Raw genomic sequence first — 24,051 nt, 5'->3', positions numbered from 1 at the left:
AGCCAAAAACTTCTTTTCAGCTTGCACTAATGCATAGATGCTTACTCCTGATAAACTAATATATATAATTATATAATTAGTTATAATATATAACATGGTCTTGGCCATGAGGGTTATAAAATTCCCTATATTCCTAAAGGGAATCTTGGCTCCAGGAGGTATATTATTTCTCCAGAAAATCTCATGTATAAACCTCAGTGAATACCACATAGGAAGATACCAATTACCTATAATAATGTATATAATCTTTTCAGTTATGAGCTGTAATGCAAGATGAGAGAGAGAGAGAGATTTTTAAATCACTATACTCCACAAAACTGTGTTTGGAGCCAAATGGTAATTATGATGGCAGAAGGCAAAACAGCTAATCTAATTTAGCTACTTCAGCAGCTTTTGATCTAATATTAAACAAGGTGATGACAGACCATGATAGGAACATCAGCACAGTATTTGGCTGACTTTCTGGCATATAATGCAGCCAGGACCACTTTAGAGTATTTCGGAAGCAATAGTGCTATCTTTGTTTTTAATGTGTGGCGTAAGACTTGTAAAATAGCCAGAAGACAATGCATCCTGCTACGGAAAAACGTCTCTGAAACATGTATCACCCCTTTGGTGGGATAATGTGACAAAAAGTGAACTCTTATATGCATTGTAGAAGAAGAGCAGACATCAAGAAATCAATTGATTACTTAAAAGTAGTAATAAAGAAGCTCACCCTGATGTAGTCAACTCTAGATTTAATCAGTCTGGAAATAATGGCAGCCAAAAGAATATGTTATACTTGAGTTTTCTTGTGCCTATACAGTTTGGTTTCAGCAAATAAAGTAAAATTATCAAGGCAAAAAGACATTTTAGAAGAGTTAAGAATATAGCTATTGGGATTCACTACTCATTTTTAAGGTGCATGATTCACTTCCTGAAGATTGGTTTTCTTATGAGTAAATGCATAATGATAAAGGAAATGGATTGCTTCTGTTCATTTTCTTTTTTGAACTTACTTTGCGCCATCCTCGGTAAAATCTTGGCGAGAGTCTGTCACAACTTATATAAATGTCAAGGACAACTCTCTGAAATTAACCAAATTTAATAAAACCCCATAGGCAATTTATATTTGAGTAGAAAGCAAGCAATCAAGCTATTAGATTAAATTAAAGATCACTTTATGATTTGGTTTGGAGACAATGAACTATTTATGTTTTAATATATATTATTATAAAATAACTTTATATTATTACTTTGGGATTACTATATTTAGCTTAAAATTATAAATTTCAATACGATATATTAAGTTGGTAACAGTTTTTTTTATTCCTTTTGAATTTAGTGCTTTGCCTCCTAAGAATAAAAACACAAATATGTAAAAGTGAAATAATCAGAACCATTGTTCTAATTTCAAATACTTATAGAATCTCCTTTTAACTTCTTGCATATTAGACTTAGCATCAACCCTTTCTAATGTGAAAATAAAATGTTTACTGTAATTACTTTCATGCTGTGTGAAAAATTACTTTGCACCAAGCAAACATGTAGATGTATTAAAATTATCAAAAAAGATTTAAGTGAAAACTACTTACCAAAAATAGTATTCTCTTGGGTTCTCCTCTTGTGAAGCTTTATCTTTGCTATCCATGGGTTCTCCTCTTGTGAAGCTTTATCTTTGCTATCCATGGCTGGCTTCCAGTGCTTTTGTGTGTGTGTGTGTGTGTGTGTGTGTGTGTGTGTGTTCACTTAAATGTATATCTCTCATGAGGATCAGGTAATGGTTCTTCAAAATTCCCCATGAGATCTTCCACGCTGCAAGTCCCTGACATGAGCGCAATCTATGTTCTCCATCTGTCCTCCTGAAATTCTTTTTCAGCCTGACTCCTCTTATCTCTCTAGGGCCCAGGCCTGGCTAATATCTGCTGTGTTCATCCGGTCATGCTAAAAAGGAACAGCGCATGCTTTCTCCATTGTCCTTTCTTCTGAACCGGACATTGGTAGCAGTTCTGTATTGTTTCCAAACTTTAGAATTCTCCAGGCAAAAACAGCGCACCAGTTTTTATGTTTGTATATACAGTCATGCCCCGTTAATGATTACAATACATTGTGAGAAATGCATAGTTAAGCAATTCCCTTGTGCGAACATCATAGAGTGTACATAAAGATACATAGATGATATATGTGTTTATATATACACTTTTTCATATGGAAAATCAAATGTCCAGCACCATTACTAGCAGTAATTTCCACTGCTTGATCTTCACTGCCAAAATCAAGTGCTATATATTAGTGTTTCATATATGCTCCATTAGAATGCTATATGACCATTATCATAATATGCCATCTGTCATTGGCTTAAACATCATTATGCATCCATAACTTTATCCCCAAATTCCAGAATTCAAATAGCAAGCTCTTGCAAACACTCTATTATTATGCCCTATTTTTGTGGCCACACCAGGCTGGGACAATGAGATTTCAGATAAAACACTCTCTATGTCTTCTGCATTCCTTCAATTTCTCAACAACTAGCCTTTGAAAGGACCATTTTTCCTTCCTCCATGAGGAAAGGTGGAAACATTCTACAGTATTCTCCATAAAAACAAAAATCCAGTCACCCTTACTTATTTTTTTTCCCAAATATCTAATTTTTGGCTTACATAGGTTGGATTAGATTATGAGGTAAATTTCACATGAGAAACTTTCCTATTCTGCTGGAGGACATATCTGCCTAAATTTAGAAGGAGGGGAAATTTAGGATCTTTTTTTTTCCTATTTGATGCTCTAGGCTAACATTTTATTTTATACACAAACAGAATAAGAAGTTTCATTTTGAATTATTATTCCACCAGTTATTATAATTTAGCTATAGTATTTCAGTGATAGCTTAGTCAGTTTATTAAAATTTACAATGTGTTAAGCATATTGCTAGGTTCAGTGGAAAAATAAAGCCTAGTGACTCTCAATTTGGAAGTTGAATATAACCTACATAATACTACAATTACAGAAAAAAAAAAAACAAATATAAAAGACACGGGCGTACTAACTATACAAGTAGTAGGTGTTTGCAGAAGCATTAGATTTGTGTGGACTGGTATAATCACAGAAATATTTGAAGTTAACCTGAGCCTTGGAGGGTGTGGAGGACATAGACTTGTATAAGGGATGTGTTAATTCTGCAGCTGTTTGAATATATGAAGTAGTGGAGCTGGCAAGCATGACATATCTAGGACATTGAGGAAAGCAGTTTGACAAGATTCCAGTGAGAATGTTGAAAAATGATGTTAGATGGTATTAAAAAGGAAGGAACACAATATATTGTGGAAGCTATTAAATAGCACAAAAATATCTTAATAGAGCCATTACAGTCCTTGAACTGAGGAAATATTAAAAAAAAGATGTTGTAAGGGATGATCTTAATTTTCTAGTTGTCACTAAATTAAGAAAACAAACTAATTACGCAATGAAATAATAATTATTTTCTATTGAGCAGATACTGAGTAAAAATCTAGTGATAGATAAAGTGGGACATCATGAAAAATATAAAGTAATGACTGTATCTTCAATAAGCTTATATTCTAAATAAGTGATTGCTAAATAATCAAGAGCTTTTCTATTAATGTGAAAAATTCTAGAGATTTCTAAAATTAATAGTTTCATACTATTTGATTGTTAGGTGAAGGAAAATGCTTAGATATAATATACAGTGTAAAGTGTTATCATAAATGATTTAACATTAATACATCAAAATAATTGTTGAGTACTAGCTCTAGTAGTACTGTACGATATGGTTTAGCTCTATGTGCACTGGAATCTCATCTCAAATTGTAATCCTCATGAGTTGAGGAAGGGACCTGGTGGGAAATGATTGGATCATGCTGTAACCATGATAGTGATCTGATGGTTTAAAAGTGGCAATTTCCTCTTCTCTCTTTCTCTCTCTTCTGCTGCCATGTAAGACATGCCTTACTTTCCCTTTGCTTCTGCCATGATTGTAAGTTTTGTGAAACTTCCCCAGCCATTTTGAATTGTGAGTCAATAAAACCTCCTTTCTTTATAAATTACCTAATCTCAGATAATATCTTTATAGAGTGTGAAAATGGACTAATATAGGAAATTGATACTGAGAGTGGGGCACTGCTATAAAGATAACCTGAAAGTATGGAAGTGACTTTGGAACTGAGTAACAGACAGAGATTGGAACAATTTGAAGGGCTCAGAAAAAGACAGAAAGATGTAGGAAATTTTGGAGCTTCCTAGAGACTTGTTAAATGGTTTGACTAAAATGCCAATAGTGATATGAACAATGAAGTCTGGGTTAAGGTGGTCTCAGATGGAAGCGAAGAACATATTGGGAACTGAAGCAAAAGTCACTCTTGCTATATTTTAGCAAAGAGACTGGTGACATTTTGCCCCTGTCCTACAAATCTGGTGGAATTTTGAACTTGAGATAAATGATTTAAGGTATCTAGCAGAAGAAGTTTCTAAGCAGCAAAGCATTCAAGAAGTAATTTGGCTGATTCTGAAAGTGTTCAGTCATATACATTCACAAAGAGATGATTTAAAATTAGAACTTATGTTTAAAAGGAAAGAAGAACATAAATGTGTGGAAAATGTTCACCCTAAGCATGTGGTAGAAAAGAAAACCCATTTTCTGGGGGTGAATTCAAACCAGCTGCAGAAATTTGCATAAGCAACAAGGAGCCAAGCCAAATGTTAATAGTCAAGACAATGGGGAAATGTCTCCAAAGCATGCCAGAGATCTTTGTGGCAGCCCCTCCCGGGACAGGCCCAAAGACCTAGGAGGGAAAAATGGTTCTATGGGCTAGGCCCAAGGCCCTACTGCTCTGTGCAGCCCCAAGACCTGGTAGCCTGCATCCCAATCACTCCAGCTCCAGTTGTGGCTAAAAGGGACCAAAGTAAAGCTCGAGTCATTGCTTCAGAGGGTGCAAGCTCCAAACTTTTGCAGCTCCTATGTGGTGTTGGGCCTGCAAATGCACAGAAAACAAGAATTGAGCCTTGGGAGCCTGTGCCTGGATTTCAGACTATGTATAGAAACACCTGGATGTCCAGGCAGAAGTCTACTGCAGGGATAAAACCCTCATGGAGAACCTCTGCTAGGGCAGTACAAAAGGGAAATGTGGGGCTGGAGCTTCCACACAGAGTCCCCACTGGGGCACTGCCTAGTGGAGCTGTGATAAGAGGGCTACAACCCTCCAGAACTCAGAAATATAGATCCACTGACAGCTGGCACCATGTGCCTGGAAAAATCACAGGCACTCAATGCCAGCCCATGAAAGAAGCCACAGGGGCTGTACCCTGCAGAGCCAGAGGAGTGGGTGCCCATAGGTGCCCATCCCTTACATCAGTATGCCCTGGATGTGAGACATGGAGTCAAAGGAGATTTTGGAGCTTTAATATTTAATGACTGCCCAGCTGGGTTTTGGACTTGCATGGGGCCTGGGGCTCTTTTGTTTTGGCCAATTTCTCCCATTTGGAATGCGAACATTTACCCAATGCCTGTACTGCCATTGTATCTGGGAAGTAACTAACTTGATTTTTATTTTACAGGCTCATAGATGTAAGGGATATTCCTTGTCTCAGATGAGACTTTGAATTTGGACTTTTGAGTTAATGCTGAAATGAGTTAAGACTTTGGTGGAGTTAAGGCATTTTTGGTTTTGAAATGTGAAATGGATATGAGATTTGTGAGTGGTCAGGGTAAAATACTATAGTTTGGCTCTGTGTCCCCACTCAAATCTTATCTAGAATTTTAATCCCTATGTGTTGAGGGTGGGACCTCCTGGGAGGTGATTGGATCATGGGGATGGTTTCCCCCATGGTGTTCTCTCTGCTGATAGTGAGCGAGTTCTCACAAGATCTGATGGTTTAAACATGGCAGTTTCCTTTGTTCCCTCTCTATCTCCTGTCACCATGTAAGATATGCCTTGCTTCCCCTTCAACTTCCACCATGATTGTAAGTTTTCTGAGGCCTCCCCTGCCATGCAGAACTGTGAGTCAATTAAACTTCCTTCCTTTATAAATTACCTAGTCTCAGGCAGTATCTTTATAGCAATGTGAAAACAGACAAATACAAGTACTCATTCTGTGCCAGTTAGTGTTCTAGGAAGACAGAACATAAAAACAAAAAGACAGCAACATCTTTTTCAGATAAATACGTCTCTTCTAATGTGGGTGGTGGGGGCAGAAGAAAAATAAAGTACATCACATGGTACTAATTCAGGAAAGAGGGAAGAAGTATCAGAGAGGGGAATGGAAGATATTTTTGTTTTGTTTCTTTTATTTTGTTTTGTATTTTCTTTGGAAAGTTCAGGAAAGTCTTAATTGTTAAGATCAAATTTATGCAGGGGCCATGAATTATGGTAATGAATAATACAGACATATAAAAGAATAATAGACACAAGAGATATCAAATACGAAAATTTTGATGCAGGATATTACTTAATGTGCGCAAAAATCAGGAAGATAAGGAAGCTTGAAATGTAATGAGTGTGAGAGGAGTCGGAGCTGACAGCAGACAGATGAGTGGCAGTGATTCTGGTTGATGTGCATATGTGTGTGCATTTTGGAACAAAGTATATTACATAATGCCTTGTTGGCCACTTTGGAGTAATTTGCTTTTATTCTGAATGAGATGACAAGATATTGGCGAATTTTAAGCAAAGGAATAACCATAGGAAATAATTCTGGGGATTATTGCTAATAAATTTTTCAGTGTGAAGTCATAAACAATCTTGATAAGTACTATTCAGAATTGTGAGGGTAACAAAAGCATATTGAGATGTATATTAGGCATAAATGAGGAAGAAAAGATGAGAGAGACAAGAGGCAACAAGACAGATAATTCAAAAGAGTTTAAGTTACTAAAGATGAAAAATAGAAGAGCAGTTTGAGAGAATGTGGGTTAAAGAGAGGTAGTTATTGATGTTTTTTGTATATTGCTTTAATTTTTAAGATAAGCATTTATTACAGCCAGTTTAAGTGGTGACATATATACAGAACAGAGGGGGAAATTGCTGGATTGATGTTATTGACTAGGCAAGAGAAAATGGATTAATTGTATAAGTAGAGGTGATTATGGCTGAAAAGAATGTTGAAAGCTCTTTCATAGTAACTAGAAGCTAGAAAGAATATATTTGTCAAAATAAAGATAGCTTAGTAAATGTTGGACCATAGAACAGTTTTCTGAAGATTATTCTATTTTGTCAGTAAAATAGGGGGAAAAAAATCTGAATAGGGAAAATGGCTGAAAGAGAAGAAAGTGTCAAAGCTCTTCTAGAAAAGAGCCATACTGAATGGATTAGTAACACATAGTAAGATTACTAGGTAGTACGAAGGTCCCCTTAGAAGCTAATGGTCATGAATTTAAAGTGAGACTGAACAGCATGCTTGTGTGTTTCTTTCCCCCTTCATTCAGCTGTATGTGAAGAGGAGAACAGAGAATTGGAATTATACACTGCTAATCTCTGTCCCTAAAGGAGAATAAAAATAAAGAAGTTAAGAAAAATGCAACACTACAGGAACTTAACGCAATAAAAGTTTCTTGATGAAAATAAAAAATATATACACATTGGAATGGTTTTAATGAAGGGCCATTGAATCGAAGCTGTATAAATCAGATTGATGCGGGTATAATGAGGATGAAGCATGGATCGATGGGTTTTAGGTTCTGGTAGAAGCAAATTTGTTTTCTGAGTGGAGTACACAAGGAGTTGAGTTGGAAAATTGAAGGTGATTGCTGGAGAATGATATGTTTGATATTAAGTAGGGAAGATATTAAAGCTATAACTCAGGGAGTGATAAACTGTTGTAATTGCACATAATCAGAGAAGCCAACATGTTGAAAGGATTATGAGTATTGTAAGGACAAATAAAAATTAAAAATGAGAGGCTTAATTGTCCCTGTTGAAATTAGGAAATGAGATTTCTCCTCCTATCCCTTTTTTTCACATCATTTACTTTAGAAAACTTGTGATTTCTTTCTCTGTCTCTTTGAAATGCATATAAATGTTTTGGAAACTATATAAGCCTCTTGCTATCTTTATAATCCAGGAATGTCTTTGTCAGGAACCAGGGAGCCATCTCTTTAAAATGTAAACCCCAAGAGAGATAGCATCCTTATCTCCCTGTTTCTCTGGGACGGTAGGAGCCTAATTTCAGTAGATGCCTTTTTCCTAGTTTAAAACTACATCCTATCATAAAGAGTTGAGATGTCTGTTGTTCTTGTGTATAAACAAATCAGCAAACACAGATGGCCATCCCAATTACCAGATGAATGCAGGTTCAACTATGTGTGACAAATGGTGCTGTCAAGTCCTCTTATTTGAGGACTAGTTATTGTTTATCTTGAAAACGTGTGTAATGGGCTGTATATGCTTGACAATATAAACGATAAGATTTCTCTTTGTGCTTTCCTTAGAGGATTGCCTGTGATGTGTATCACAAACATTCTGGTTTAATAGATATTCAACAATAAAACTATTTTTCCTACTACCTAGATAGGGAGGTTTACTGGGCTGAGAGAAGATTTAATTTCTAATTATATTCCCTTGTCAGCATCAATATTGATATCATGGAAAATCATAACACTGAGCCATGGTCCAAGTCTTCCAGGAATGAAGAGTGACCTAGGAGTCTGTAGGTGAGTTCAACCAAAAAGTAGGAAAGAATGCAAATGTGAGCTGAATTTCAAAGGCATATTGCACAAATGTATAGCAAAGCCTACATGTGACAGCAAGACAGGTATTTCCATGGTCATTATATCAGAACATTTAGAATTCACTGGCTATAGCTTTGACTGCACAGCTTAATTCGGTTAGAAATATAGAGCTGCATGCTAAGAAATAATGAGTCAAAAATATTTTGTTACAGTACAAATTAAATATCAATAAAACAACAATTCAAGCAATGTTACAAGCCAGCACATGAGTGATTGACAAATGAGTTGCACAGATAATTTGTGCAGTAAGTTCAGAAAAACAAGAGGCCACAAATGAAATCAGTTGGAAAGAATTTTTCAAATTAATATGTATGGAGTATTCTCTGTATCAAATCAAAATGATCATGTCTAAACTAGTCTTCAAGTAGCACCTATGATGGGACATACACCCCATGGGGGCTCAATAAGTGCTAATTATCATAATATCAAAGGGTGAGAGGCACCTCATCTAATCCAGCCCTCAGGCATCAAGCTTAAACCATCCTAGATAGAAGAAAGCCTGTCTGAGTTTGAAACCCTTCTTTGAGAAACCAATTTATAATTATTTTTGTTATAAAACTTTCCTTATTTTAAAATCTAACTCAATTTTATATGCATTTACTTTTGTAATATCTGTAGACCATCAAATAATAAAGGTTAGATAAAATAACATTTTCTAATTATTTCTGTTTGATGAATTTCTTCTTTTTCTTATGCAATCAATGTCAGAATTAAATCTAGACACCGTGCTCAAATAAAGCCCAATTATTTATTTAGCTGTTCATTTATTCACTTTTTCCATATGTATTTTTTTGTTGAGTACCATATTATTTATTGCTACGTGACAAATTACCTCAAACTCAGTGCTGAAAACAGCACATTTATCATTGCACAGTCTCAGTGGGTCAGGAACCCGGAGACACCTTAGCTAGATAGTTCGATACAGGCTTTCTTAAAGGTCCTTAATCAAGGTATTGACTAGGACTGCAGTCATTCCCATAGTTAGTCAGGAGAGGTTCTGCTTCCATGCTCACTCACTTGTATGTTAGTAGGTTTCAAAAATGCCCCTTCTAAGTTCACTCATAGGGCCGCCTTATGGTATAGGATTGATTTATTCCAGAAGCATATAATTCAACAGAAAGTGAGAGAGAATAATCAAACCAAAAACCAAAGTCTCTTGTATAACTTAATATTAGAAATGTCAGTCTATCATTTCTGCCATATTTCATTTTTAAGAAAAGAATTGTTAAGTCTGGCCCACACTCAAGAAGGTAGAAATCAATGGTGATGTTCTGTGATATATCAATGAAATATACACAGGGATTCTAGTAACTTCACTGTGACATTTTTATGAATTAAAATTACATACATTAAGAGCTCCGTGTGTGTGTGAGGGGGGTTAGGGGTGGGGTTGTGAAGTAAACTGCTTGATGTAGTAGGTTTCCATAAATGTAAAAGTACGAAGAGAAAAATCTAGGGTATTCCAAATTAATAGAAGGTTTCTTGGTTCATTAGCCAATAAAGATTGATATTGAGGACGTGAGAAATGACCAATCTTTAGAAGACAGATTTGAAAGCAATAGTAGTGGAAAATCACATTGACAGGCTTATCAGATGGTAAGATTCAGGCAATTGAACAGTATATCCTTTGTTCTGATCTTCACCGGTTGGACATTTTCAAGGATGAGATCCAAGGAAAGCATTCATTGCTGGCTACTTAGAATATTGGTTACTTTCAAGACTTTAAATGACATCAATAAAAAGATGCATAGAAGTTTTCTTTAACCTTCATGCCAAAGTTTGAGACTTTGCATTCAGCTAAGCCTCCTCAGAGTTACAGAACTCACTCAGGTGCCTGAAACTCGTTCTGTATAACTAGAGGTTGAGTGGAGAAGAGAAAAAGCTGTTAAGAAGTTTCTAACGTAGAGTTTACAACTAGTCAGTTAAAATGCAATACAATCTTATGCAGACATTAAAATAGTCTTATATAGGCATTAAACATAGAAATATTTAGTTATTTTATAAATTGTATCCAGTTTTGGGAAATGCCATGATGAGGGAAAGATAACTTGTTTTAATCCAAATATGTTTACATCTTTTTTGTAAGTATTTTGTCGTTTTTGTCTCACATGAACAGGTCAGCTAGAGTAAAAACCAAAATAACTATAGTGTTTTGCATTTTTCATATTTTAAAAGCCATATAAATTGAATGAATTGTGTTTAAATAAATTGCATTTAAATAATTGTGTGTTAAATAAATTGTGTTAAGATAAATTGTGTTTAGTATATTGAAAAAAATATGGTTGAAAGCGGTGACTCATGCCTGTGATCCCAACACTTTGGGAGGCCAAGGAGGGTGAATCGCTGGAGCCCAGGAGTTCAAGACCAGCCTGGGCAACATGGCCGAACTGCATATCTACAAAAAGTACAAAAATTAGCCATACACGTTGGTGCACACCTGTAGTCCCAGCTACTCAGTAGGTTGAGGTGGGAGGATTGCTTGAGCCTGGGAGGGAGGAGACTGTAGCAAGCTGAGCTCATGCCACTGCACCCCAGCCTGGGTGACAAAGTGGGACCATCTCTCTCTCTCTATCTGTATATCTATCTATCTAATCCTTCTATCTATAGACATCTGTATACCTATATCTATCTATAGATAAATAGATTGATAGATAGATAGATAACTAGATAGACATATTTATCTATCTATAAATAGATATAGGTATATATTTAGACATTTACCTATATTTAGACAGATATATAGCTATATACTATATTTAGACATCTATATACCTATATAGATATCTATATAACTATGTAGTCAATAAAGATAGATATTGAGGACATGAGAAATGACTGATCTTTAGAAGACAGATTTGAAAGCAATAGTAGTGAAAAATCACATTTACATTTATTTTATATACATAATAAATTAATAATGTCACAAATTTTTGTAACTTTTAATGGTAAACAATTTCTCTCATGAAAAATAATAATTTTGAAAAATGTTCTTAAAAGTTTTTAAAACAGTTTAGCCTTAATAACAAAATAGCAATGGAGTTGAATGTTTGTAACTCGTGTGGTTGTTTTTATCATTTGTCTACTCAAGTAAGTTTTGAATCATCATATTTATTTCTTCATAGAGAAATTAACCCAAACCCAGTCATAGTTTTCTCTATAGTCCAATTATTATTCCTAAAATCAAATTATTTTGAAAGATTACACCAGTGAAATCAAATAGATTAGCAGAATAAACTCTCTGAAACTCTGGCTTGTTATTAAACAGAATGGATTTTCAATAGGAATGCAAATAAAATAAGAAAGCAATAAAAAAGAGGAGCTATAGTTTTTCATAGACTATTTATATACAAATCAGGTCAAAACTAGTTTTGATGCTTAGTATTATAATCAGAATACTTATTTAATTCTCATAAACTTTAGCTATTGATATTTGGAGTAAATAGTAATACATAATCTGTGTGATTGCTATAAATATTGAAAGTAATACTGCATGGGTTATCTCGTATCAGTGGCTGGTCACATAGTAAATGGAGTAGATGGTCAAAATATAATCTATATTGTTGTCGTTGTTAATATTTTAAAGACAATTTGAATTTTAAGCAATCAGTATATTTCTACCAAAAAAGTAGTAAAAACTTGCATTGCTTCGCAAAGTTTATGGAAATTGGCCACCATCAAATGATTTAGACCTTGTCCTAAGTTCATTAAATAACAAAATATAATGAAAAATAGGGCCATGCTTGTAACGCCCGCACTTTGGGAGGCTGAGGTAGAAGGATTGCTTGAGACCAGGAGTTTGAGACCAGTTAGGGCAAACATGTACCTGGGCAAACACATCAAGACCCTATGTCTACAAAAATAAAATAAAGATTATCTGGGCATGGTGGGGTGCACCTGTGGTACCAGCTATTCAGGAGACTGAGGTAGAAGGATTGCTTGAGTATAGGAGGTTGAGGTTGCAGTTCATATTACTCACTCAAGCTGGGGCAACAGAGTGGCACCTTGTGTCAAAAACAGATGGAAGGAAGGAAAGAAGAAAGGAAGGACAAAAAGAAGGAAGGAAGGAAAGAGGAAGGAAAGAAGGAAGGAAGGTAGGAAGGAAGGAAAGAAAAAAGGAAGGAAGGAAGGAAAGAAGGACAAAAGGAAGGAAGGAAAGAAGGAAGGAAGGAATGAAGGAAGAAAGAAAGGATGGAAGGTAAGGAGGGAGGGAGGAAAGAAGGACAAAAGGAAAGAAGGAAGAAAGGAAAAACGGAAGGTGAATTGGCATAATTTCTCCCTTAAATGCTTGAAAGACCTCATTAGACCCTAGAGTTTCCTGTTTTGGAAGGTCATTAATTAATGACATTTTTTTTCTTTTAGCACATATAGGCCTATTCCTATAATTTATTTTTTCTTGTGTGAGTTTTGGCAGATTATGTCCTTCACCTAGCTTACCGAATGTGTGGGCATAGAATTACTCATAGTATTCCTTTTTTATTATTTTAATGTCATGGGTACACAGTCCCGCATTTGATTTTTGATATTTGTGTTTATTCTTTCTCTCTCTTCATAGTTAGGCTAGAAGCTTATGTAATTTATTGATCTTTTTTATGGAAGTAGCTTTTGTTTTAATTTTTTTTTTTTCCATTAGAGACATGGTTTCACCAGGTTTACCAGGCTGGTCTCAAACTCCTGGACTCAAGTGATCTGCCCACCTCAGCCTCCCAAAGTGCTGGGATTACAGGCATGAACCACTGTGCCTGGCCTGGTTTCATTGGTGCTCTCTATTGATTTTTATTTTCAGTTCATTGGTTTCTGCTCTCTTATTTTTTTTTTCTTTGGCTTACTTTAAGTTTAATTTTCTTTTTTTTTCCTAGTTTCCTCAGATGCAAGCTGATGAATTTTTTTTTTTAATAAATATATCCAGTGTTATGCATATCCCTGCTAGAACTACTTTCATTGCATGCCACTTCTTTTTTTTTTTTTTTTTTTTTTTTTTTTTTTTTTTTTTTTTTTTTGAGACAGAGTCTCCCTCTGTCGCCCAGGCTGGAGTACAGTGGTGCAATCTCGGCTCACTGCAAGCTCTGCCTCGCAGGTTTACAACATTCTCCTGCTTCAGACTCCTGAGTAGCTGGGATTACAGGTGCCCACCACCACGCCTGGCTAATTTGTGTGTGTGTGTGTGTGTGTGTGTTTATTTTTTCGTAGAGACGGGGTTTCACTGTGTTAGCCAGGATGGTCTTGATCTCCTGACCTAGTGATGTGCCCACCTCGGCGTCCCAAAGTGCTAGGATTACAGGTGTGGCATACCACATTTTTGATAAATTGTATTTTCGCTTTTCTTAGTTCAAAATATATTTTTAAATTTGTCTTGAGATTTATTTTTTGACCCATATATTTATTAGATTTGTGTTTCTCCAAGTCTTTGAGAATTTTTTTAGCTATCTTTGTTACTGATTATAGTGCAATTTCATTGTGGTCTGGAAGCAAATGTTGTATAACTTTTAGTTTTTAAATTTGTTTAGATGTGTTTAATGACTCAGAATATGGTCTAACTTGGTGAATCTTTCATATAAGCTTGAGAAGGATGTCTTTTCCTCTGCTGTTGAATAAAATAGGGTATAGATATGAATTATTCCAGTTTATTTAAGGTGATGTTGAGTTTAGCTATGTCCTTACTGATTTTCTGCCTGCCAATTCTTCCCATTTCTGATACAGGGGTCTTGACATCCCCAGATATCATAATGGATTCATCTACCTCACCTAGTGGTTCTCAGTTTTTGCCTCACATGCCTTAATGCTCTGTTGTTAGGTGCATACCTGTTAAGGATTGTTGTCAGGTTCATACACGTTAAAGATTGCTGTATCTTCTTGAATGATTGACTCTTATCATTATAATGCATCTTGTATGCCTGATATTGTTTCTTGTTCTGATGTTTGTTCCATCTAAAATTAAGATAGCTACACCCACCTCCTTTTAATTAGTGTTAGCATGATCAGTAAATTGATTTCTTCATCCGGTTACTTTTAATCTATATGTGTCCTTATATTTTAAGTGAGTTTCTTATAGATAACGTTCAGTTGGGTCATGTTTTTTATGTACTCTGATAGTCTCTGTCTTTTAATTGACATATTTAGAGCATTGTTCTTCAAGTGCTACTGACATAGTTGGATTAATACCTACCATATTTGTTATGATTTTCTATCTTTTTCTCCTGTTCTTTGTTCCTGATTTTGTCTTTCATGCTTTTCCTGACTTTTGTAGTTTTAATTGGACATTTTATATGATCCCTTTACTCTCCTTTCTTATCATTGGTTATACTTCTTTAAAATTTTTTTTAATGTATTTATTATTATTATACTTTAAGTTGTAGGGTACATGTGCATAACGTGCAGGTTTGTTACATATGTATACTTGTGCCATGTTGCTGTGCTGCACCCATCTTTAAAATTTTTTTTGTGGTATGCTAGAGTTTGCAATATACATTTACAACTAACCCAGGCAGCTTTCAAATAACACTATACAACTCCTTGCACAGTAAGAATATCTTATAAAAACAAAGTAGCCCTAATTTCCCCTTCCATCCCTGTGGCATTGCTGCCATTCATTTCATTTACACATAAGCATATATATATATATATATACACACACACACACACACACACACACACACACACACACACCAGCACACCTAATTCAATACATTGATTTTAGTGAATGGCACATTTAGTGAATAGCACTAATACCACAATCCACCAAGGAATGAAATTTGAAAAATCGAAATGAAAAGTTTTTCTCTGCAAAAGACCCTAATAAGAGGATAAAAAGACAACCTAGAGACTGGAAGAAATATTTTCTAACCCCATATTTGTCAATGGATTCATAATCTAGAATATATAAAGAACACTTAAAACTTATGAGCAAAAAATATAAAAATAATCAATTAGAAAATAGAAGTGGAAAAGGACATGAAGAGACATTTTGCCAGAGGTATGAATGGGAAATAAGCAAATGAAAAGGGGATTAACATCATTAGTCAATAGGGAAATATAAAACCAGAAAGAGATATTGTATGCCTATCAGAATGTCTACAAAAGAATCATTATTATAATATCAAATGTTGGCAAGGATGCAGAAAACTGAATCTCATATATTGCCTGTGGAATTGTAAAGTGATACAAACACTCTGGAATATAGCTTGTCAGTTTCCCTGAAAAACTGATTATGTACTGGGTTTAACAGTTGGGAATATATTTTAGAGAATTGAAAATTATGTCCATACAAAAACTTGTACATGATTGTTTATGGTAGCAAAAATTGTAATAGCCAGAAGCTGGAAACAATAAAAATATCTCTCAAGAGATGAATAATTAGACAAATGGTGGTATAGCTATACCATGGAATACTATTCAGCAATAAAAATAAATGATATATTGGTATATGCAACAATTAGCATAAATGCCAAGGCCCTATGTGTATTGAAAAAAGCTAATCTCAAAATATCACTAAGTATGATTATTTTGATATGACATCCTCAAAGTGACAACATTATAGGGATGTGAAAAGGAATGGTGGTTCTCAGGGATTAATGATGCATGTGAGGTTGCGACTAACAAAGGGATAGCACAGGGAAATCCTCGTGGTGATGCAATGGTTTTATATCTTAATTGAGGTGGTGGTTACATGAATTTATATATGTGATAAAATGACATATAGAGCTGTACATGTTGTACCAATGTCAATTTTGTAGTTTCAATATATTATATTCATATTAAATGTAAACATTGAAGGAACTTGGGTAAAACATAGAGAGGACCTTTTTGTACTGTCTTCCCGACTTCCCGTGAATCTATAAATATTTTGAAGTATTTTTAAATGAGTGAAAAATGTAAGCATATCCAATTCATCAATGCTCAAAAATCTTGTCAAAATCTTCCTAAGGAAACCCTTCTAAAGAAAATATAAATAATGAAAGTGATTCTTCAGCTTTTGAAGTTAGAAATGTATTGGTCTACACACAAAAATTAGGAAGTGTAAAAATTTCAGAGGATATTCAAAATGTGCAAAGTCATAGAATATTTCAGGCAAACTACTAGTCACTTTTATCAGAATAATTTTATTACCTCCATTTTACATGTAACTGAAAAATACAAGATGTGAAATAAATTTTTCTATATCAGAGAGCAAATATGTATGTCATGATTGGGAGGTTTAATGAGGTTTGCTTTACTTCAACACCTCTATTATTTCAAACACTGTAAATCATAGATAGACTATTTTGTATTTTATACTCTGTGGGTAAGTCATTTAGAGTTGCCTAAATATAATACATTCAGCATCATTCGTAGAAAAAAAGAATTGGCCATCAATCTTTAAATCCAGAACCTTAACCACTTCTCGTTTCTTTGCTTGCATTCAAAAAAGCAGTTTGTCTGACTTCTAGTAATTTTTCCACAAACTTAGGCAATGTAAGAAGAGGTCTCTAGGTCTGATTTCTCCTGGTTACCAGAAGCTACCGGGCTTCACAACACTATGAATAGACCTCATTACCAGTGGAATCCAACCGTGTTCTAGCCAACCCCTTACAGAGAGATTTAGATCTATTTCAGCCCTGGAACAGATGTTGTTTCTCATTCCGGCAAATGTCCAAACAGCTAACTTTGCCCCAGAATCCCAGAATCTTCTTTGTAAGAACTGTAACAATTTCTTAACTTTTTTTTTGCTGTAGTCAGTAAAGTTTTCATGTGTACCATGCTAGAATGTGTACCATGCTAGATCTCTAAAAACCTCAGTTCTCTGAAAACCTTTTTAAGGGTCACTGTCCTTAAAAATTTACTAACATTCAGTTAGAAATGTAGACCAATACATTTCACCACATATGAGATGTTTGCCTCTGTTGCTCGCTGCCAGAAGCAGACCTGTCTCGAGTACTCGATCGCTGAAGTAGTCTAAATTTCTTTTGTTTGTTTTCTTTCTCTTTGGAGACCCATCCAAACTCCTCTTTTTTCTATCTCTTTTTCTACTATTCTCTGCAGAATTTCCATTTCATGAGGAACAGTTCCCCACATATTTCTTAGCATCCTGTACGTTCTATAGGAATCTCTCATCATTAACTAGAATCAGATTTCCTCTGAGATTATTTTGTCCATATATTCTCTTGAGTGCTCACTATATCATTCTCTATTTAGTCCAGGAAAAATTAGTGGGAATTGAACTGAATTTTTAATAAATCTCCACCAGGGTTTTCACTTCATATGAATATGAACCTTTGCTATTTGAAAGCTCACAGCATTTGAACAGTCTGTCCTGTCAGTCTTCACGCTATTTACCTACCAATCTTTCAATGTATCCCCTTTAAACCTTGACGATTAGAGTTAGAATTATCTCTGGCCTCCTTCTCACATGATTTCATCATATGTATTTATGGTCCATGTATAAGCTTTGCATAATTATATATTCTTTTCATATTATAGTTTTTACTCTCTAGTCTTCGTTTACCACCAGTTTTTATCACTACACACTTAGTGTGGTAATTATACAATCTCTGACCACATATTCTACCTTTCAAGTTAATTTTAATGCCTTTTCAGAAAAATATTTTTTCTCCTACCTTATCAGCATCGTCAGTCTCTTGTACACCCCTTTTTTAAAATCAAACAATCAAATGTTTCTTGGATTTAGTAATGTCACTCACCAGCTTAATTCTCATGATCTGTTTTTTAATCCATTCACCAACTAATTTCCTTAATAACTTTAGCTCTTGTTTTTTTGTTGCACTAATCCAATAAATATAGTATGGGTGATCAATGCCTATATTTACACATTCAGGTCTGCATATGGATCACTCAATGTTAGGGTAGAAATCATTCAAATCAGCTCCATTTACAGATGTGGCCTCCAGGCTGAACGAGATCTCATTACTAGTTGGAGGTCTTTGTATATGTCACCAGTTAGCTGCCTTTCACATTCCTATGTCAGTTCCATCAGAGCTTCACTGATATTTTTAGCTCCCTGCTCTACCATTCTCCTCATTAGTCTGGATTGCGATCAGATTTGTTCTAACCTCACTTCTTCATATTTCAGTGGGATATTTGATTCCTCCCTACTACATTAGAAGTAAATTTATCTACACATATTCTGGTTTACATTTGCTTTCATCTCTTCTGAGAGTTTGATCTATCTTCTTGTTTTTTTGCTCTTTCTGTATCTTCAACTTTTCCCTCTTTCTCTTCAGAATATATTTGTGAATTAATTCTCCCTGTCTTTAATATGTTAGGTTCCAAGCTACATATTTATTTCACATATTCTTTTAACTAATTTTCTATTGTACTCTTTTCCCCAGCAAACTCCACTTTCACCAAGTTTCAGAAAGAAGACTCTGCTTTAATTTTCTATCAGTTGTCCCTCTCTATTTTCAATTTTAAGCCTGAATCTTTTTTCTTTGTTCAATCCTCCACCTCTTCATTGAAACTATCATTGCAAAAGTCATTAATGGCTTTACAGTGGCTATAGGTGATGAAAACCTTGCTTTATCTTATTCAACTCTAGAATTAACATAGTTAACTTCTAGTTACTCTTCTTCTGGTTTCTATACTGTCTTCTTATTCGATTGCTCTTTCTTCATCTTCTTTACAGATTCCTCATCTTCTCATCTTTTAAACACTGGCATACAAGTGTATTCTTTTCTGTTCTTTTTACTTTTTAGTGTATAGTCCTCCTGGATAGCCTCATTCCTCTTCTATAGTTTGAATTATTGCCTATATGCTGCTGACTCACGTATCCATTTTTTCTACTTAAACTTTTCCTTGAAATAATTTAATGTAGTTTTCAATAATTATACACCAGATAGTATATTTCAATACATAAGAGAATGGTTCAGGAGACAAACTGACTGGGTTCAGTTTCAGCCTTTGCCATTCACAGTTGTGTGTGGTTGGACAAGTTGCTTATTTGTTTCTAAGATATACTTACACAGTTACTTACAGATAAATTACTTATCTGTATCTGTATCTAAATTTCCTCATTGGTAAAGTGTGAATTTAAAAAAAAACCTCATTAATTCTGTTGTTAAGAGCGGATAGATAGATACACACATATACATATACCTCATTAATTCTGTTGTTAAGAGGACATACATATATATACACATATATACACACATCTATGCATAGATATATAGCTATATATATATAATGTTTATATATATAAACACTTAGAATAGTGCCTTTGCGGTAAGCCGGCAATAAATATTAGTTCTTACTAATGGATTTAGGGTAAAAAAAGAGCATTTGAGTTTATATATCTACTTACTGTAGGCATTTTATGCAGGCAGTGAATTATTAAAAGGGACTCAGTGTGTACAAATCTTAAAAGGACTAATGTAACATTCTATCAAAGTCCTCCAAATGACTTCTAGAGCAATAATGTACTGATGCACCAAGGAGTGACTTATCTGAGGCTACCACTGAAGCTATGTAGGAATCAAGGGTATCTAGAAGCCACCACTGCAGTCACCTCTTAATACTCAAGAAGTTTGAGAAAGGGCACTTATAACTACCATCCCCAAATCAGAAAGAAAGACAGAGGAGATGCTGCTGCTGCAGCCCCAGCTGCTTCTGGGCATAGCAAAATGGAAAATAGGCTCTGCAAAAAATTGTAAGAGAAACCTCATATTTCCATTACTGATTATCTGTAGAAATAGACAAGTGAGTCAGAAAAGTGACTTTGATCTCGTTCTTGCCTTTCTGATTTCACACAAGTGCAGCTAATTGGTGAAATCAAATTTCCAGCCCAAACCCTAACCTCAAGGGAATATCAGCAATCTTCCATTTAGCTTTCCAATCTTTCCAGTAGAAGGACCATGAAATGAAATTGAATGAGTAAATCTACAGTAATCTTTGCTGGGTGTCTTAGTCTGCACGTTTTGCCATAAGAAAATATAATATATTGGGTCACTTAAACAACAGAAATTTATTTCTCATGTTCTGGAGGATAGGAATTTCAAATCAGCTATTAAGGCAACAGCTGACTTGGTTCTATGGTGAGGGCTCTCTTCTTGTCTTGCAGAGGGCTGCCTTCTCACTTTGTACTCATATGGGTTTCCTGAGTGTGTGCTGGTGGACAGACAATGAGGAAGCAATGTCTCTGATGTCTCATCTTCTAAGGACACTAACCCCATTATGAGGGTCCATTAACTAAACCTCAACTAAATTACCTTCCAGAAGCCTCATCCCCAAGTACCATCATATTGGGGCTTAGGGCTTCAACATATGAATTCTGACAGGTCCAATTCATCCTGTATCATAGGGCCATCTCCATTTAAGTGTTCCACATGTATTTTGGAGTCAATTTTTTCATAAGCATCTTCTTCCATTCCACAAATACTTTTAGAGAAGACAAATTTGAAAGCATAGTAAACCAAATGTGAAAGTTTTATCAGCTGAAAATAAATGTAGAAATCTGGAGGAAAAGTGGAACATAGAAAATCTAGAGGCAATTAATAGTGTGAAAATAAATACATGCTTGGATAGTCTACACTAATTGGTAGCCTTTTGTATGCAAAAGTATTTTGTTTGATTAAATTTAGCTAAACTAATGGCTAAAAATCTAGGTAATGTTGATTTCCATTTGGATGGGAAGGATGTAAAAGACCTTCATACTCATTGTGATAACAATAAAAAGCTGAAGAGATAAAAAACTTACATTAATATGGGAAGAGGAGAATAGCCAGGAATTTTAAGGATTTCAGACACAAGACCGATACTGATACATTGACACTTGAAGCATTGTATTCCTCCAGGTTACAGTGGGGACATATGGAGATAAGAGTTTAAATGAACTGGTATCTAAATTTCTTCTTATAGTGAGTCCAGCATCTCCACAGAACTATCTTATCATCATTTTCCTGGTGTCTGATTATACAATTAGGAGTGACATGATTGGCTGTTGGAGTAACCCCTACATAGGATCCTTGGTCTATAGGGTCAACCACCTCTTCAAGCATAAACATGTGAAACTACAACCCTTCACTCCTGGTCGGGATGACAAATCCAAAACAATTTCTTATTCCAGGAAATATCTTGAGATTAGTACTACCCTTAAAGATCTAAAGAATAGATATCTTTATTATTCTCCATATATCCATGTAATTAACCAACCTTGCCCTGAAACTGAAATTAGATAGATCTTGAAGAATGGCTGTAGATCACCACAAGCTCAACTAAATAATAGCTATAATTGCCACCATATCAGATGGTTTATCCTTGTTGAAGTGAATTAACACATCCCCAGGAAACCAGCCACCTCTTAATTGTCCTGTGTCTCTCACCCCTTACCTAAGTAATGTTCAAAAAGATCTGAACCATCTAGTCATACTACAGAACCACACACCGGCCCATTATATTAGTGGCATCATGATGACCTAGGAGGGCAAGTAAGAGGTACCCAGTCTGCTGGACATCACAGTAAGCAACATGTACATCAAAAGGTAGGAGATGCACACCACGAGATTCAGAGTTATCCCAGGTCAGTAATGTTTTCCAAGGTTCAGATTCAGAAGAATGCCAATAAATCTTATCCAAAGTAAAAGGAAAATTATTGCTTTTTGCACCCTTTTCTACAAAGCAGGAAATGTAATGCATAGTAGACCTATTTAGGTCCTGTACATAACACAGTTAACATCTGGGAATACTATTTCTGCCAATACACTGGGTAACACAGAAGGATGCCGTATTTGGTAATGACTTGAACAAGAAAGGACTGTGAAACAGGTCCAGGCTGAAGTGCAAGCAGCTCTACCACTTCCTTCAAATTATCAAGCAAACTCTATGATGCGGGAGTAATCAATGATGGGAAAAAATTCATGGCAGAAAAATCACAATGCAGGTCTCTGGATGATGGAGTGAGGCCACACCATCTTCAGTGTAGATACCTTTTCCCCCCCGAAGAAACGCCTTCTGAAATGTTATTGGGCAGTGCTTCATGTGAACTAGGAAATTTGGGGACCTGACAAGTCATAAAGTGGAATGGGCCAAACAGCAGTTTAATTTGATTTAGAAGGAGTCCTTCCTGGATTTAGCCTGAGCAGAGCCAAAGGGCATGAACAAGACACATGAGCAGGTAATCCAGACCCATATATCACTCCACACAGCAGCGTGTACACATCCCTAAGATTGCCTTTACGGTTTTGTGTGTGTTTAGAGGGACAGGGGGAGGTTTTTCCTTTATGTTAATTTGAAAGAGGAGGAAAGAGACCAAGATTGATTTATGGATAGGTAAACAAAGCATATGGGTGTGAATCTTTAATATACAGTGTCTGTATTATAACCACACTCGGGGATGGCCTTAAAAGCCTATGGTTAAGGAAAATCTTTCAAATGAGTGGACTATGAGTGGTATGGCTGCTCATCAAGTTCTTTTGGAAGGATAAATGAATCAAGGTTTGAAATTATAGCTTCCTGGGCAGGAGCCGACTAACTAGATATCTAATTGGAGACATGGAAGGAAATGTATTATAATATTAGGAACAAAGAAGTGTGAGATAAAGTTTCTGAAACACAAAACAAAACAAAACAAAACAAACAAACAAACAAAACATGGGAATGGCCAACAAAGTGTCAAGATCATGTATGAATGGCCAACATAAATCTTCCATCATGACGTTTTACAACCAAGTAGTTACAATCACTGAGCCAGCTGAGTCAGTATTTGTCCTCGAGTATTCCATAACAAATATACTGGGCACATAAATGGAGTATTCATTTTGGAAGATTTGGAGGCGCTATATGAGCTTTTGAAGGCTGGTATATCTAGCACTGGTTCTGAATGCTGAGCCCTCATGTGGCATTGATTTTTCAAGATCAGCCGGCCACTTGCTTACAAATGGACAACATTTGATCTTTCCTATTCTGAAAGGTTCCTTCTCATGGTGATACATACATATTCCAAGGGCATACTCACCTTTCCTGCCTACAAAGCCTCAGAGAGAATCACTAGCCACAAGCTTAGAGAATGTGTGATCTACAAGCATGGAATTACACACCATGTAGTATCTGAGCAAAAGACCAATTACATAGCCCTGTTATGTCATATGTACACCATTAAGAACGGCCTGATAGAACATTGCAGCAGACTACTGAAGATGCAGCTGAAGCATCAATAGAGAAGTAATTCTCCATAAGTACTAAATTAGAGACGTACATAGGGCACTGTGTTCTTAGCAGGAAGAACAGATAGTTCCATGAACTAAGAAGTAGAATCAATAGTGTCATATATCATCATTCTGATATCCAGAGCAATTTCTTTATATTCTAGGGGACTCTGTGTTTCCAGTCACCCCAGCTATGGA

The 24,051-nt window shown here is 35.4% G+C and overlaps 1 long non-coding RNA gene across 1 annotated transcript in view; it reads left to right on the top strand.

Moving 5' to 3' along the window:
- The window catches only part of LOC135968684 (uncharacterized), a 139,062-nt gene that overhangs the window by 16,762 nt on the left and 98,249 nt on the right, over nucleotides 1-24,051 (top strand). The gene's annotated exons all lie outside the window — the stretch shown is intronic.

Source organism: Macaca fascicularis, chromosome 1, assembly GCF_037993035.2.
Source record: "Macaca fascicularis isolate 582-1 chromosome 1, T2T-MFA8v1.1".
NCBI lineage: Eukaryota > Metazoa > Chordata > Mammalia > Primates > Cercopithecidae > Macaca > Macaca fascicularis.
Note: the sequence above shows the minus strand (reverse complement) of the source record. Positions and strands in the feature narration are given on the sequence as shown.